Here is a 16,767-nt window from a genome sequence, read left to right as displayed (position 1 = left end):
CTCATAATCACAACCTAATTCATTGGCAATGCTTTCAGTACTACCTTTTACAGAATGAGGTAAGTTAAAATGTTATTTACATACTTCTTTAGTACTTAATTCTTTTATATATAAAAAATTAAATTCAAGACATATAATACATTAGCACTTTCAGTACAGTCAAAGTTAAAAAAAAAAAAAAAAAAAAAAAAAACATATGCTATAAGTTTTATAGTTGTGCTCATACATTTATTAACTTTTATTTACCACAATGGTATCCTACTACAGGTTTATCCATTTCACGAAAGTATATTGATCTTAAGAAAAGTTTCGTACGCCTGTAAGAAATCATTGCATTATAACGGCTCTCGAGCTAAAATGAAGTGTTCGTTAATCGGTACTATTTCGATTCTGTCAATTGGATCTGGTGATATTCTTTCGTCGTACTTCAAGTCACGAGATATAAAAGGAATTGTCGTCATTCCCCGTGTGTAACTCTAGAAGTGTAATAATTTAGTATGTTCAACAAGCAAGTGATGATCAGTGGTTTGATTCTGAATATCCAATAGCTCTATAAAACGAAAAGGCGTAAGATGAAATGGCAGTTTCTACTGATTTATACTAATAACACATTTTAATACTTCTTATTTTTGAAAACAAAAACATAAGTCTATTAAATCTTAACAAGTAACTCTTAGAACCCGAAATCGTAATAAAAGAGAGGATGACAAGGATGTATGTTATATAAATAGAAATAATATGTGTTAATAATTCACCTTTTAAAATTTAATAGAGGGGTAATGGGGGCTTAAAATGAATATGTAATTGTAACAATGAGAGGATAATATTCATCTACTACTGTTTTATAATCATTTAAATCAGTTAAAACTTCTTTGTCTTCCTGTCTCACTTTCTCACAGTATAAGACTTGATGTGAGCCAGTATTCTTGACAACTAAGATTCACACATGTTTTCCTACTCAGATTGTTTTCTAACTCATATACTATTCGACACAAATAATGCATTCCAGTGACGATTTAGTTGCATAATTATGCACGATGAGGGTTATACGAGCTTAACGATTTATGTAAATAATCTGAAATGTAAGCTTGTTACATGATCAATTTATGGGATAAAATGGGAGAAAAAGGATATCAGCCAACTGTTTACATTCTTTGTCACCTTGAAAAACCCTTTTTCGAGCCTTGTTTTTCGTCTCAGGTAACAGCATCAATTGAACAAATGCCTGGCAGAAGATATTGAAGTCAGGTTTCCCAAATAAGCGTTTCCACGAGGGGTTTTGTTTCAGGCCTACGAACAACTGGTAGATATTTCCGTTGTATTGCAACTTAAGCGCACTACGTGCGTCCATTGTTGAATCCTAAAAGAATCTTGAGAAAATGAATTGTAGAAAGAAATGTGAATTTTGCCTGGAATAGCGATGCACTTGGACAGACATCAACAAGCTTTTATTTTCACACTCGAAAGCATGGTATGGAGGCTCCACAAAACACTACTGTGGCATTATGAAAAAAAAAATATGCAGTTTGCTTTGTATTGCTAAAAATCTGCAAAAATAATTTTTTAGACAATTAGTCAAAAGCGGCTTTCTGTCACGTCGCTTTTACGAAGACTACCACTGATGCAATTTGAAAGTATCAACAATAGTAAATGGAAGAAGGAACTTCTTGGACAATTGAATTTCACATCGTATTGTATAACGAAGAATCTCGCTTTTATTTCAACAATGGTAGTCAACAAGAAGGTGACGTGGAGACAGATCCAATGTTGTTATGACTGTGAATGTGACTTCGACGACCTGGCATCATGGCTTGGTAGCTATCGGCATAGATAACCTCTCACCACTGCTCATAATAGAAGAACAATGCTTTCATCACAGCATTGTTCTTCTATCATGAGCAGTGTGTCTTCTGCATGTGTGAAGTGCTGCAGCCTATTTCTCTTTCCTTTCTTCAACTGCTACAATATTCTGCTCTTAGCAAGACGACGCTCAGGTCCACAAGATAGTCATCAGCAGACAAGCTCTTGCAAGATATTCAGATGCTTTCTTTGTCACAAAAGTCTCCGAGCTCAAACCAATTGAGCATTGAGCTGTCCCAACTTCGATCGGAAGTTGCATACTATAAATAATGCTTCAAAATATCATTTATCGCTCAGTTCACTGTTCCCAAGAGGATTTCATCTTCACCTCAAGGAGATGTTCCTTATTAAAGACGTAAGATGTGATTACCTTTTACGGGCGATCTTCGTATTGAAATATCTTTCTGAAATTAAAGTTATTTATTTATGCATGTATTCTGTATTTGGCTTGTCAATTTTCAGCTTATTCTAATCACCCTGTCTTGTATCTGCATTTTCTGTCCTACTCAACGTACCTCATCGTAGGTAATCAAAATATGCTACGCAACTGCTTTACATATGTTTGCTCTTTTTATAATTGCAGTCATACATTTCTGAAAACACTGCAAATGAAACCATGCTGAAAACATTTTCTTTCTCCAGCTTATTTCTTAAAGGTGAAATTTTATAGTCGGATTGCTTTCATTAACCAAAAAATGGTGTAAATTTTGTTCTTTAATAAAGATGAAGCGACATAAAGTGAAGGTTCATACAGCAGGACAAACTGTATGTAATTAAATAATAATATAAATATATAATAAACATCTCAACTTCTGTCAAGAGATTACAAGACCATTTAAGCGATACTATTTGAAAGCTTGAAATCTCAAGAGTATTAGATAACAATACTTAGTTAACCTTCTAAATTTATGTACAGTAGTCTGAGAATGAAATCTCTGCGCGCCTTTGGGCACCAATAGAAACGAAAGATATAAGCTCAAATTGTGAACGCAGATTTAAATTATGCATTTGGGCTATGATAAAATGTCATTAAATTCCAGCTGCAGTCACATTTCAATGATTATTATTAAATTTGATTTGGTATTACATATCTATGAATGTTATTAAATGAGAATTGAAATCTCATATCTGTGAATATCATTACTTCAGAACCAGACTTTCATATTCGTTTTTCGTCTTTGAATGCATCTCCCAATAATTAACAAAAGTGTAATAGTACAATTTTGCTTAGGAGAATTTCTTATTTTTTCTCAGCATAATTTATTCTGGTAAAGTAATAATACATAATAATTCTAAATTGGTGGTTAAAAAACCTTTTTGTTGTTTATTGAACATTAAGTCTTATTACATAACAGTCAAAACATATTAAAATATAGTATTAACTCAGGCATAAAAGGAAAAAGAATGCGAAAGTCTGGAATGACAGAGTGAAAATAAAAAATGGCGATAGTGAAATGAAACATTTTATGGGGCCATTAACAATTCATTGAAAATTGTGTAAATCAGTCACGTATCCCATTTATCTGCGATCAATTTCAGGCTGGCTTTCAAACACGGTTCAAATGACCGAACAAACATTAAATAATATTGAAGGAAAAAAACCGGAACTACAGGAAGAACAAAAATGTAAGGTCGTTGCTGTAGGGATGCTCCAAAATGATTAAACCGTATTCACCTCAGTGAGATTTAAGTTACTTCAAACGCTTGATTTTTTAAGCTTTTTGGTAATATATATTGGCCAATAGAATTATATTTAATGGTAAATTAGATTACTGCTTTTTTATCTTAAATTCATTTCGTATATTTTAGAGACTAATACAAACAGCAAGTGAATGTAGAAATAAATAAAAAAACCCTATGTCCATTTTCATTATTTATAATATTTGAAGCATAATATTCAGATGGTTTTCATTAAGGTTTATTCAATCTTAATTACTTATTTATGTGTTTGTGCAGTGATTTTACAGAATTTATTTCACTAATTACTGATTATTTTTTACTCATTTAGCGATATTTAAAAGACTGCTTGTGGCATCATCTTGTGAGCAGTTATTTTATTTTTTTCTATGAAATAAAAGACGTTTTGCATTTACGGAAACATTCGGATATCACATTTCAATGGAAATATCCCTTTCGACAGTTTCCAAATTAATATGGAAGACCCTTTTGTATACGCCTGTACTTGAATATAGAGTAAAGAACGTTTTCTTTCCAAAATGGACTGTAAAATCTATTTAAAATGGATTTTTCGTGATGTCTATACGTATGTATGCATGGATGTATCTCTCATAAGTCAAAAACGATTGGCCATAGAACGTTGAAATTTTTAACACGGGACTGCTATAACACCTAGTTGTGCATTTCCCTATTTTACTGCAATTGGCACTACCAAACGTGTATATAAATTAAATCTCCTTACCCGGCCTTTATTTTCGTAATCGTTGGGCGTAGTCACATACTTTATATTACAGACGTGTTTCATATGACGAAAATATTTATATTTTGACAATGTCAGATTTAAAAAAAAATTAATTTTCTACAAATAACGAAATCTAATTTTTAATTCGGTCTCCCGGTTTCTCTACTGTTATTTGGGAAAGATTTATACTTGTTATGAAGAATACAATTAGAACAAGTTTGATTCTGCTACAGTAAAAATTCAACGGGGTAAGTAGTTTCAAAATTTACAGTTTTTTTCCCTTGAAAGATCGATTCATTAATTTAGAATAATTCGAGAAAGTGAGTTTAAATTAAATGCATCAAAAATATATGTAATTTAATAGGTAGTACAAGGATGTCATACGATGCCAGTGGTTGGAATTTTTTTCTAAATTAAGGCGCGAACTTAATTTAAGAAACAAAGTATTTATTATACTCCACTTACTATAAAAATCATATATTTATCTTCTAAAGTGCAATGATATATGGCCAATCACTGTTCGCCCTCTAAAACCAAAAGGCGACCTTCAGATTTATAATGAACGCACTTTGACTCAAAACAAAATCCTTAAATTATTCTCTAAACGAGCAGTCTCAATTCCTTATTGTTTTTCAAATTTGCTTTAATAACTCTTTAAATTCCATGAGAAATTCGTGTTAAAAATATAACGAATTTTGCATGTAAAAGTGGGAAACACTTCATTTTTAGTTAGTCAAAATAAATAACAAATATTTTTAAGAACTGTAAAATTGAAAAATACAGGTCGGGGCAGGTGACAGCGGCTCCGGTCACCCTGCCAGCTCACAAGGTCTATTCGCGTATCATCAGGAATCGGAAGAACTCCCTTGAGGAACCCAGGAATCGGAACAACGCAAGAATTCTCTTGCGCCCCAGGAGCGTGACGTCATGAGTTTAATAGGAACTTTTGACTGTTCACGGCCATACAGGGGTAAGGTCTAAGATAATAGTTTCATAATTTTTTCAGGTCTCAGATAATATTTCATAATTAGTCTAAGATAATATTTCATAATTAGTCTAAGATAATATTTCATAATTAGTCTAAGATAATAGTTTCATAATAAGATAATAGTTTTCCCTATAAGATACAAGATTCTGTTATGCCAATACTCAGCCTCACCTGAGATAACCACTGACCTGGCTGTTGTAAAAGTCTTATAGTGTTAATAGTCATCCTGGCAGAAGGGTTTATTTCTTTCTTATAGAAATATAAATATTACATAGGCATACAAGGCCTGTGTATAAGCATAGATATGTTAATTGAAGGCATTGTCTTGTACAAGTTACATGTGATAGTTATATATAATTATGGCAGTTATGTGAATTCATATTTACAATACTTTTACTGAGATATTCAAAGTAAACTTGTAATTCAGTTACACATTGACTGGATTTTTACGTCATTTTTAACTGCTTTAGAACATTATTTTTAACACGTACTACATACAAAATGGATAGTAAAAAGCTTACATTGCAATAATTACACCGATACTGTACACTGAAAATGTTGTTACACTAATGCTGTACCCTGATATTTTTCTACTGATATTTAAGCATTTTTACACTGATATTTAGGCATTTTATACTGATTTTATTCTGAGACACATAAATTCCTCAGTGTTGCCCATTTACAAACATAAATTTCCCTGATGTGTTTTATGCGCACATTGTTTAAGACATTGAGAGCACGCTAACACAAAACATCTACCTTACACAGACGCATACGTTGTTGCACATGCATAATCTTATCACATAGATTTTTACAATAACATTTTAACGTTTTATACCGACCCGACTACGATACATACAAACATTCTATAAACATGCAGGAAGAGCCCAAATTGGTTTTAGAAAATAAGAGGAGAGATAGTATCCAACCAGACGAGCAATAATAAGATGGAAAATAGGGTCGCATTCCATTCTAAAAGGTAGAAGTTAGAAATACATTATGAACTTACAACAGCTTGGGAAAGCGACTGAACAATATCAACACTTTCACAATCTGATTTATTGATCAGATAAAAACTCACAGCAAGTGCTCAAAGTGGCGGCCACGTGTGCTGTTGCACAGTTCCACACCGGCGAATGAATGACTGCTGCACCCTCTCGAAGATTCCTGGTGTTGCGTTAATTTTGTCTGCGGCAACAACAATTCTCGCTGCGACATCTTCAAGCCCAGTCCACAATCGTCTCCGTATATTAAAGGTTTCCTGTGCTCCCTGGAGAAAACGTTCAGTGGACTGTCTGGTGAATTTGTCTGGTGACTAAGGAGGCCAAGCCACTGTCTGTCTGGTGATTCTGTCTGGTGAGTAAGGAGGTCTTCCACATCCGATCAATCATGCGGGATATTCCGCCTCTCAGAATGAAATGAGAACCAGTGTCCTATTATTGCTCGTCTGGATGTGTACTATCACCCTTCTCATTTTGTAAAAAATAATTTAGACTGACCCTTTATTATTTTTAAAACCAGCCTTTCTCTGTGTGTTAAGTCAATTTACACAGCGTTCGGCGTCTTATCTGAAGAAGCATTACAAATGATATCAGATGGTATATTAAAGCTTAATGAAATAACAACATACAACTGAGAGCAGATGGTATATTAAAGCTTGATGAAATAAATAACAACGTACAACTGAGAGCAGATGGTATATTAAAGCTTGATGAAATAACAACATACAACTGAGAGCAGATGGTATATTAAAACTTGATGAAATAACAACGAACAACTGAGAGCAAATGGTATATTAAAGCTTAGTAAAATAACAACATACAACAGAGAGCCGATGGTATATTAAAGCTTGATGAAATAACAACGTACAATTGAGAGCAAATGGTATATTAAAGCTTGATGAATATTAATGAATAACAACATGATAATTTGAATAACAACATGAGCCATATTTGTTCACATCTTCTGTACTTCATGTAATTTGATTTATAGATAAAATCACTGTGCTTAAATGATAAATAAAACAATTTACAAAACATTTCCATAAATACACATTTAATGTTTACGTTACAATAATTTGCTGAGAAAAATTAAATTTAATAAGGTCTGTTTCATATATTATGCAAAACATAAACTCTAAAATGTTCAAGTAATTACTAAAAAATAATTGAGGTAAAGTAAATCACTCATTTGTTTAACTCACGTGTACTTATCATATCTTAAAATTATTCATTCGTGATTGGCAGAAATAAATTTTCCTTGGATCTAGTTAAATACGGGTTAATGCTAACTCTCCCTGTCGAGGTTTATAATAGTTAAGAATACAGTTGTTTTTTTAAGTTCTCCCGAATATCGGGTTGACTTCATTTTTCTTGCTCCATACGCCGCAACATATAGTTAAAATATCAAAATAATTTAATTCATATCATCGACACGCGCTTCATAATATGATGAGTTAAACTGAATATTTTAAATAAAAAATTCCCAAGGGTTTGTTAGTAAAAATGTACCTAAAGCAGTTTCTAAATATAATCACGAATTTAATTCATAACACTTTATACCAATTCTTCTGGCATCCCTGCATTCCCCAAATTTATGTTTGCACACTCAACAAATTTTCAGTTAAGCGTCTGAAAAAATTAAAAATTTACAATAAATTGAACTCAAAAACATAATCCGATCAGGAGAAAAAATTCCAGATAATTTGTACCTGCAATTTATTTTTATTCCTAGCGTAAAAAAATATTGGAGGCGCCGGGTATCGATCCCGGTACCTCTCGCATGCTAAGCGAGCGCTCTACCATCTGAGCTACGCCCCCTTCAATATACGTAACTTTATATTAAGTAAGTTTCCTTTTTATTTTTGTCAGCGTATACAGCTGCAAGAAATGTATTCAAAAATAGGTTACGACATTGCCTACAGGACAGGTGTGTTATACGCTTAGTAAATAAAACAGCTTGAAGCAGTATAAATCAGATCATTCTCTGCATTAATAAGACATAAAACTGAATAGAACGGGAACTTAAGAGTTGTAAGGTGTATAAAAATAATATTGATTTCATTTTATTTGGATTTTCTTTTATTTGGAGTAAACGTATTTTTATAATACAAACAAGGGATATCATCCAAAATTCACGATATTCAAACTCTGCCTAGTTAAATTTCAAATAAAATTAAGCATTTTTAATGGATTACGTAAATTAAAAGAGACGCTGTACTTTGCAAAAAGATGTATCTGAAAGTTAAATAAACTACGGGAAACAAAAGCATAAATAAATCATAAATTTCAGTTAAGTTATGAAAAAATTTTCCAGAATACCTCAAGTTGAATTTTGCATTCAATAAAAAACTATATCAGTATACAGTATAAATCTAACAATATTTCAGGAAATGAAAAACTAATTACATTTGAAGTAGAAACATGTGCTTCGATTCCAGATAGATCAATACATAGTTGATGTTATACTGCCGTCAGAAAAGTAACAGGGACAATTTCAAAAGATGGTTCCGATGTTTAAAAAGTACAGTACTATTGCGAACGTACGTGTTCGTAATAGATTGAATGCATACAGATCTGATGACAGGATGATAAAATATATTTTATCAAAAGAAACGCTTCAGTGTTTTGGACCTTTCCAACGAAATACAGGTACATGTGTTTACAGTATCACACAGTACAATCGTTAGTTACATTTCGAATTACTAAGAACAAACACAACGCAATGCAAAGTACCCCTATAGACCAAAGCTAACCCGGAGATATCTCAATACTCTGAGCTATCAGCTAACAACAACAAAATAATTCTCTCTAGTCTTATATAGTTTTCACCCGACCGGCGGGATTTTTCTAGTACTTTCTCTTTCTCAAAATTAACGGAAGGCATATGAGGGCCGAGTACAGTTACGCAAAACATCAACTGCAATATTCAGTACAGTTATGCTATAACCGGAAGGAAATGTCACCAAGTTTGGCGACTTTTCCCGATTTTTCGCCAAATTTGGCAACAAAAATTAGTTGCGAAAACAGTTTTTAGCTTACCGATGTCTCGCCGTATTAGCGAGATAACCATTTTCTCAATGTGAAATAGACATATAAGGTATTTCTCCCGCCTTTCTAGCATGCCTTCGTGGTGTAGTGGTTCTGCACCCTGGGCCGGTATTCCAGAGGTCCGTGGTTCGAATCCCGGCGAAAGCGGTTGCTAATTTTACATCTTACCTGCTTCCAAAAAGTACGTATGTCTTGAGAAGGGCGCCCAAACTAAAAAGGGTGTTGGATGATGATTCTCCTCTCCCAGGATTTGGCGATTGGGTCCCCTAAAAACCCCAGTCGCCTTTTAAAAGGGGGCGTATATAAGGTATTTCTCCCGCCTTCCTAGCATGCCTCGTGATGTGGTGGTTCTGCACGCTGGGCCGTTATTTCAGAGGTCCGTGGTTCGATTCCCTGCGAAGGCGGTTGCTAATGTTTCATTTTGCCTGCTTCCCCCCCCCAAAAAAAATACCTAATGTCTCTACAGAGTGGGAAGAAGAATGGAGAACAATAAATACAGGAAGATAGTTACATCAAATAGCACCTCATGTAAATGATACATGTACAATGGTCAATGGTTATATAAACCGCTTTTTAACTGGACATGGGTCATTTCCTACATACTTCTTCAGAATAAACATCTCAAACTCTGAGCAATGTGCATGTGGAAATAAAGGTGATCCAATCCATTATATTACTCAATGTCCTTTAACAAAGTCAACTCATATTAAATTGCCTAATTCAAATATGAATGCCTTCCTTCGTTTTACAATTACCAACAAACATTTAAAAAATAAAATAGAAAATACAATCAAATATCTATCTTGCATAGGCAACAATTTATGTGAGCACTAACGTAATTAATGTCAAAATTAATTTTTGAAGCTGCAATTCATCTAAAACTTTTATTATCTAATTATCTTAAAAACAAACCCTTGCAATAATAATGATATAGTACAATAAGGGAAAAGAAGAGGAAGAAGGTACAGATTCATATAATAAACCTTATCTCAAGGAACTATTATGAACTGTTATAAATTATGACTGTTAGCATACTATTATTATACCTATTATGGCTACTATAATTATATCTAATAGATATGATACCAATCAAAATGTCGATATACTATTTATACTGTTATGTTATATTACAGTATGTACTACTTTGAATATTAACTTTAAAAATAAACCGAAGTGTAGTGGGACTAAATCTACATTACTTATAGTAAACATTAGGTTTCCCACTACATTTCCACCTGAACCTAAATCTGTGTCTACAGAGTTGCTCCCGTGTTCTTTTTTTTCCGGCAGCGCATCATTTCTCTCAGCTGTTCATGTTACATTAGACAGAAAAATAGAACGATTTCACATATAATTTCACTAAAATTATCCATGTATGTACAAAATTCGTAACAGCATATATGTTGCATGTCATACATAAAATTGTAATATGGAATATGAAAAAGAGCAGCCTCCACTAAAGCCATATCATCTCTTAAGCATATAACCATCGTGTGCTTTTCAATAACAGATTTGACGAACAAGACATATAATGCAGTGCAAACTGTTGTTTTACGGACGTTACAGGTTTACTTTTCCAACTGAAGCGATTGAAAGTAATTAGTATGTGTTTTTAAACGGAAAAGCAAAACTTTAATCCAAAATGACTTGCCTTGTTCGTTCGTGTAAAGAATGTCACAATGTACTTATGGACTGAATTGTGTGAAAAAAGCAAGTTTATTTGCCAAATAATAATGCTTTCTCGGAGGACTTCCAAAGAGATACTGTCTTGCATGCACGTTATTCATAATCAAAAAAAGAAAACCGAAATCATCCTTAGCTGCGCAAACGAAAATCGCAGAACCCAAGGGATCTGTGTCGTATCTCCAATCAGCTACAGTGTCTCAAAAAAGTGATGGGATACTTGTGCTTTACAAAAGGAAACTGCAATAAAATAAACTTGAAAAAACATGTAAAATTTTTTGTGGGTGTGTTTCATACTTAAATTTAGTAACAATTATTACATAACATACATTTTCTCAAAATATTAAAATAGTAATTTAATAAAAATACAATTGTTTAGAACGGATCAGAAAATGGCTCACTTAAGTGATGGGACACTTACTTTTCCATCAAATATTTATCCAAAAATTTTACTTTTTAAAAGGTTTTAATATTTTGTTGGATTTCCTTTTACTTTTAAAACATGATTTAATCTTCTTGGGATGGATTCGACTAATTTTTTTGTGATTTCTGGAGTGATTTTACCCCATTCTTCTTGAAGCACCGATTTTAATTGTTGTTTTGAAGAAATGGTGTGTTTGCGAATTCTTGATTCCAATTCTTGCCAAATATTCTCTATGGGATTTAATTGTGGAGATTGTGGGGGTGTTTTTATTATTTCAGGACAGTTATGCAGCAGCCAGAGTCTAACGTTCAAAGCACTGTGCTTGGGGTCATTGTCATGGTAGAATTTAAAATCGTTATGAAGGTTCAATTTTCGTGCTGAAGATTTCAAATTTGATTTTAAAATGTCAATATACTTGTACTGATCCATTATACTGTCAATAAAAACAAGATTACCAACTCCAGCGGACGACATACACCACCATACCATAACTCCTCCTCCACCATGTTTTACTGTTGGCACCAAGTTCTGTTTGTGAAATTCTTCCCTGGGTTTTCTCCACACCAAGATTCTACCGTCAGAACCAAATATATTAAATTTACTCTCATCAGCAAATATAACTTCATTCCAGTAATCAGAATTCTTATTTATGTTGGATTTTGCGAAAGCCAGGCTGAGTTTTCTATTCTTTTCACTGACGAAGAATTTTTTCCTGGCAGCTCTACCGTGATATCCGGTAGATCGAATTACTCTTCTAATAGTCCCAGAATTAACAATTACTCCATATAATGCTTGTAAATCAGCACCAACTTTAGGAGCACTCATTCTTGGATTTTGTTTAAATATTTCGAACGATAATTCGCCGCTTTATTCCATTGGATAGCTTTGATGGTCGGACAGGTCTTCTTTTATCCTGAATCATATGATTCTTTTTATATCGTTTAGTGATATTGAAAACTGTTGAATGACTGAAGTTAACTGTTTCAGTAGTTTCTCTAATAGATTTTCACGTTCAATATGCAAATTAATAACTAATTTTCGAATTCCAGGCAAAGTTTCTTTTCGTTTAGCATTCATGGCTGCACAGAGCTAAAAAACACAAAAATTCCAAAACAAACTGGAGAGAAATACTGCAGGCGATTTTATAAATTATTGGCAATTGCTTTTGGGTAAAAATAAATACCTCAAAAGATATTTTTATTGCTTACTTCAGACGATTTTTTGCATAGTACGTAGTGTCCCATCACTTAAGTGAGCCATTTTCTGCTCCGTTCTAAACAATTGTATTTTTATTAAATTAATATTTCAATATTTTGAGAAAATGTATGTTATATAATAATTGTTATTAAATTTAAGTATGAAACACACCCACAAAAAATTTTACATGTTTTTTAATTTATTTTATTGCAGTTTCCTTTTGTAAAGCACAAGTGTCCCATCACTTTTTTGAGACACTGTATATCTCTTATACTTAGTACATGTTTAAAATTTTTATTGAATGGTAGTATCAAATATGTGATAAACAGCCTTTTTCAAATTAAAAGGCTTACGTAAATCTTAATCAGATGTCTACTTAAAATTCGAAAGATGGCACTGTTTTAAAGTAAAATTATTTCAGATAAAAAATTAGGTTAAAATTGTGCTCTTGGCATGTAACAAACATCTTACCGTAAACTCGCTTCAGCTCCTTTTTACTCAAAATGCCAATGCAAAACGATCCCTCTGATACAGCAGTTTTTAAATGTGTCTTATTTCATCCAAGACTAACTCCATGCATAATTAAAAATCCCTTCCATTTAAAACACCCACACGTAATTTAATTAATGTATTCGATGCTTATAACATACCTTTAATTCATTACTCATCATCAAGAAGTTACATAAACAAATTTCACAGTTGCATAAACAGAAACATTTAATTTATTTATCAAATTACACATTCCTCGCAAACGGAAGTCAAGCTACGGATAAAAGTATTTCTTTACTATAATCAATGCACCGTTAGAAATAAATTAGATGCTTTAAATAATTGAGGAGGACCAAAAAAAAACAGTTTTCGAATGCTTCGCTTATCAAATTCTATTAGCATCGTCAGCAAAGCTGCTGCATACTTAATAATCAGTTTTCGAATGCTGTTTTAACATCCGGTTTTAAAGAAAAGAGTTTTCGCATATTTTTACCTGAGCAGTGATTTTTTATTTCTGCCACATCATTTATCACAAAAATGCTGCTTTGCTCACAAGGAAACAAAGTTACACTTTATATGGATTTATCTTGTTGTTATGTATGTTATGTTTATTAATGAATTGCTATTTTAAGTTTCACATACTTTGTTACAACTTTTAGAGTTTCCTGTATGAAATGACGGGATGCTTTTTTATGTAAAGAAATTTTTATCGTGTTAGAATGCAGGATATGTAGCATTTCAGTTTGGATGAACAGTTTTTTTTAACTAAATAATCTGAAAAATCTAATGAATAATGTTACAAGTTCTTCTGTGCATCTATACAGCAGTTTTATTCCATTCATAACATTAAAAATGGTCTTACACTTTGTTCAAATACACTAATGAGAATTTATCTGCTGAAGTTTTTCAAGGCGTTTGTGACGTTTTATTCTTAAGCTAAACAATCACTATATATATATATATATATATATATATATATAGATAGATAGATAGATAGATAGATAGATAGTTATGAGTAATTTAAAAGCCGAAAACCTCCGCTAAAACTGCTAAGTAATAAATCAATAATTTATTATTAGAATAAGTATTTATTTACTATCTACAAGGAAAAGAAGTTTAATTTAAGCGATGAATTATTAAAAAAAAAACTTTAGTAAGTATTTTAAGTAAGTTTACAAGTCAGTGTCTAAAGTTATGTAGATTTCTACTGTAGTATACGTTATTTCAAATCTGTATAAAAAGGTTCTTTAAGCGTAAAAATTCCAAAAAATTCAAAATCCAAGTAAAAAAAATAACTGGCTTGTCAAGGGAACAAACCAATCTGTTATCAATTAACAATAACCAAATGAAGTGAGAGTGTTCCTTCTTCTTTCAAATAAGGATCAAATTAGTTATTTTGGTAGAGTAAGAACATAAGCTAAGAAGAATACTCAATTATTAGAAAGCTATTAGTCTACTTAAGACAAAATACTTTTATTATAAACAAAATCTAAAATTTGAAAATGAATAACAAATCCTTCTTACAATAAAAACAACAAAAAGTTCGATATTTGCATAAATTAATTTATATAAAAGAAGACATTCCTTACTATAGACATATATATATTATAGTTAATATATATATATATATATATATATGTAATAATAAAATTCCATAGTCAAGAATACACTTAAAATTCTAACTGTATGTTCTTTTCATTTTTAATGGCGACGGTCTCTTATTTGAAAGTACATGGAATTAAATCCACAGCCCCGTAGTCAAGTTGTTTTTTCTCGTCTTTTCTACACGTACAGTTATAGAATGCTCTGGAAATATTTCAAGCGAACTGGATTTGCTGACGAGGCTGACGTCATTTCTTGGAAGCTCCGCCTTTCCAGAGGCTATAAAAGGACTCGCGAAAGAATATCGGAGCTTTTTCTTAAATGTCACGATGCAGTAAACCTTCATACAAAATGTTATTAGTAGTTCTTTTTTATTTACTCCGGATATCTGATTTTGTAACTGATATTTATACTGCCCAATAATAAATGGATCCTGTTTTTTAAACTTATCTTCTGATAATTTAAGCTACGACTACATTTATGATTCTTCAACAATCTATTTATTCCTATCAAAAGCTGGTACATCACATATATATATATATATATATATATATCTGAAAGAAAAATAAAGAATATGTTTAAGATTAAATTAGCAACGTTAATTTCCGTTCTCTAGTCTGAAAATTGTAACCTCTATTTGCACTGTATCATTTCGAAACTATTCTATGTCATATGATTCTTACGTCATTATGATGATGTAAATGAAACTAAAACTCAACCAGCCAACAGTAATTTTACAGCAATATTAACTGTCCAATCAGAATGCTTTGAAAAACCAAAACTAACTCAGTCTGACTTGAGATTTCATCCTGAGCATTACGCACTTGCTTTCCACACTTTGGCCTAGCTAGATTGCTGTATGTCTGCTACTGCTTTGCTGATACAAAATTATAAAAAATGTAAGCCTTTTTGAACAGGCACATTTAATGTGCCGACTTGTGTGTAGCCGTAATGTGTTGCTGAAAATAAAACTGAAGATTTAATCGCCTTCGCCTCCAATTTCCTAGTCATTATGGATCTCTACGCCATCAAAATTCCTGCTCCTAGATATATGACAATTGTCTATTCAAAATTTATTATGGAACTATGTTCATTGAAAAAAATACATAATATTTGTGGACTTATTTTCATCTTTTGGACATATTGGCATCAAGAGACTTCAACCAATATTTTCATTCCACTAATTTTATGAAAAGTACTTTAAAACAATAATTTCACTTTTCAATGCACATTTTGAGAAAAATTGAAGACTTTTATGTTTGTAATTTATTTATTATTATTCTTCCATATAGTTCTAAATTCTTATAAGTCTTGTAGCTCTAAATTTAGTTATAAGTTATATGTTTATTTATAAATCATTGAAAAGTTGTATAATTCAAAAACTTTATAGTAATTATATGAGAAAGATCATGATTTTTAATAGGACATAGTTAAAGCCTGTAAGCTTTGTCCTGGATGTTTCTTCATGTCTTTCCTCATACTTTTTGCTTCACTAATCTACTAATGCTTTGCTCACACGGCCTCTTGTTTTTTCTGTGGGGGGGAGGAAGATGTAAAATATGAAAAATACGATGGCTTTGCTCTGCGCGAACAGGCAACCTTTAATTAAGACACGCCGAACAAATACTAATTCAGAAGTCAAACAACAAAAATCAGCCTTATATTTTCAAATTTTCACAGAACAAGTTTCGATGGCTTTACTGAACCACCATACTCAGCTGTAAAAACGCAAGCAACCTTTAATTAACTTTCTGCAATTCAGGATCTTCCTCCTAGACGACTACTTTCGAGAACATTCCAGCCTATTACGTAACCGCTTCTATAAATAACGAAGTTGCGCCGTTTTGGTTCAGATTGCTTCTCTCCATCTGCGTTACAAGACTTCGCTGCTGCTTAATCCATCTTTCCTTTGTTAGAATAGTTATGACGCAGAAAGTCTAAATTTATCATACTTAGTTTAAATCACTATTGAATATGTAATTTGGAGAATTTCCTCTAAAGTAAAAATGATCTGCGGTGAAAATTGAAATAAAGATATGGAATAGTAAAAAGTAAA

The 16,767-nt window shown here is 32.2% G+C and overlaps 1 non-coding gene across 1 annotated transcript; it reads right to left on the bottom strand.

The window, feature by feature from the left end:
- Positions 1-8,013: 8,013 nt before the first annotated feature.
- Positions 8,014-8,086, bottom strand: TRNAA-AGC (transfer RNA alanine (anticodon AGC)). Its single transcript has one exon. It is a non-coding gene; the product is annotated as a tRNA-Ala (tRNA).
- Positions 8,087-16,767: the final 8,681 nt, after the last annotated feature.

Source organism: Stegodyphus dumicola, chromosome 1 (assembly GCF_044657685.1).
Source record: "Stegodyphus dumicola isolate Sdum_Otavi_A_Nest chromosome 1, ASM4465768v1".
NCBI classification, from domain to species: Eukaryota; Metazoa; Arthropoda; class Arachnida; order Araneae; family Eresidae; genus Stegodyphus; species Stegodyphus dumicola.
The sequence above is the reverse complement of the archived record's forward strand: the minus strand, read 5'-3'. Positions and strand labels throughout refer to the sequence as shown.